The sequence below is a fragment of the Calidris pugnax genome, unplaced genomic scaffold (genome assembly GCF_001431845.1).
Source record: "Calidris pugnax isolate Ruff unplaced genomic scaffold, ASM143184v1 scaffold273, whole genome shotgun sequence".
NCBI lineage: Eukaryota > Metazoa > Chordata > Aves > Charadriiformes > Scolopacidae > Calidris > Calidris pugnax.
Genome location: NW_015094508.1, coordinates 2182199 through 2184812, shown reverse-complemented (window position 1 = coordinate 2184812; position 2614 = coordinate 2182199).

Sequence of the window (2614 nt, the reverse complement as noted above, 5' to 3'; positions counted from 1 at the left end):
TCCATCCCCCCATCCCTTCCCGCGCTGTCCGCGGGGGTCTCCTGCCTCCATCGCCAAGGCAGCGAATTCAATGCAGACGGTGGCTATCGAAAGGCACGTCTAATTCAGGGCAAGCCGAACTGCTTGCAACTTATTTGATGTGTTCGATGCGGAGGGGTGGTAATTTTCTGTATCTCCGACCACGAGGAGGTTTCTCGCTGAAACGCAGGTATTTCCAATGGGGCAGCGAGAAGTTTAAATCCAAATGTAATTAGTGAATCCAGATATTAGTGAAAGAAGGTATAGGAATATCGGCGGGGGGGTGGGGTGGGAGGGAGTGGGGAACAAATTCACTGCGTTTATCTGCCTGCGCAGCGGTACCCAGCGGCACAGCGTCCGCAGGGGATGCCATTCGCACTTGAACCCGTTTCGCTGCCCAAAGATCTCTTCTCAGGCACCTCTTCCCTGTAACCCTTCTACGAAATAAACCATTTAACGAGGGTATGTAATTAGAAAATCAGATTTAAAACTTGGGATGTATTTCGACGGAGAGAATGAAAAAGCATAGTGTGTGCCACGAAGGTATTTGCGTGATACATTCATCACTTCTCTCTTTCCTAATTACTTTTCTACTTCTAGGGGAAGAGGGACTCACAGAGATCTTTCTCCCCGGGGCTATGTGAGGGAGGATGAAAGCCCCATCGGGAACCCCCTTTGATGCCGATTAACGGCACCAAGGCGAGGAGGTGAGCGGGATCCGGTGTGGGGAACCGTCCGTTTTCCCGCAGAGCCGGTGGGGTCTCCGTTTCTCTGGCGAGGGTCTTACACACTCGTGGGTCCACGTCGAGGGGAGAGAAACACACCGGCGGCGCCTCCCCCGCCGACCGAACAGATACTCAACCACCTCAAAAGGGAAAGGGGCGCGTTAGAGATGATGTGCGGCCGCCCCCAAGGACCCCTTCCCTCAAAACGAAGAAGCGGGGTGCGAGTGCGGGCTCGGAGGGGGCGCCGGGGTGCGAAGTCGTCGTCCCCGTCGTCGTCGTCGTCGTCCCCGCCACCACCACGAGCAGGAGCGGGGTCCGCGGGGCGCTCCGCCACCTCCGCCACCGCGGGAGGACGGGCGGGCGGCTGCCGGCTCCCGGACCGGGCCGGGCCATGCCGTGCCGGGCCGGGCCGACGCGGCGGCGGGCTGGCTTGGGGCCGGGGGCCCCCCTCTCTCCTCTCGCTTGGCTGCACACGGGCGTTCAGGCTGAAATGGCTCGTTTGATATATAGTGCCGTAATCCTTTTCTCATATTTGATGGGAATGTTTTCCATGTCCGAGTATTTGACAACATCTCCCCATAGGGCCCGGTTCGTATTTATGTTCGCAAAACGTCCCCTGCCTGAAAGTCTATTGTAACCCAACACCTGACAACCCCGGTTCCCATTTCTGCTCGCAGAAAAGGTTTATTCAAGCACATAATGGGATCCCAGCAGAAAGCTTTTCAGAAGAAGGGGCTATGGTAAACTGCGCCACATGAACTCCGTTTCCAGGGCTATTAAGCTTTTAATTGGAAAATAGCAGAGGAAATTTCAAGGTGACTATAACGTGTTAGCAGTTAGCGCCCAGGAGAATAGACTGGAAGAGAATGAATGTGCGAAACATATGCTCCAAATAACGTTTAGCGGAAAGAGCCTGGCTCCGCTAAAGAGCAGGGCTTTCCGATAAAGAAACGCCGACGGACCGGGCAGAGCTGGGGGGGGAGGGGGGGGGCGGGCTGGAAAGTCAAAATCGGCCCGAATCTGCTGGCGTTTCGCTTCTTTTCGATGCGGAGCCGTTTCGGGGAGACGGCGCTGCCGTCCAGCTGCCGGGACCCGCGGGCATCCCCGTGTTTACTGGTGTTTGCGCTGCACTAAAATAAGCATTTTGGGAGGGGGGCACCCATGGAAAGCTGGGGTACCGTTGTCGGCGGGGGGGAGGGCGGAGGGGAGGCGAGTGGCAGGATTACTTCCAGTTACACCTCGCCAAAAACGCTTTTAGGCAATGCTCGCGTTTACACGGAAAAGAGGAGCAAATTCTTCACGGTTTGCTACTCGGGAGAGTTACTCCGGGTGGCTCTGAACGTCCGCGTTGTCGCTTAATTAGGAGGGAGAGCAGCCGCGCTGGGCTGCATGGCCGGGCGTCGCGCTGGAGGGGGGCGAAACTCGACGGCAGAGTTTTGGGGACGGATGCGAATTCCGCACAGGGTCACGCAAAACTGTCGGCCAAAGCTGGCCGGCCAGCGGCGAGGAACGCGCTTTTGAGGGGAATGGCATTCATAAAGGTCAGTGGTTACCAACCGGCTAGAGATACGTGGGAGAAGGGCGATCTGCAGCCTGGTGGAAAAAGCCTCCCCGAAAAAATTAAAAAAAACCCAACCAACAAACACACAAACAAACAAAAAACCAGACAAAACCAACCAAACAAAAATAAATCAAACAAAAAAATAAAACCCCCACACCAAAGAAAGGCCGTGAAAACTCTCCCGGGCTCACTGCACACCTCGCCAGCTCTGCTTGGAGCAGCCCCAGAGAAGGAGAGGTTGCCCGTCCCGCGGGGGGCAGGCAGAGAGCCCCCACGTCCACGCTAGGGCCCGCGTAGCCGCCCCCCCCCC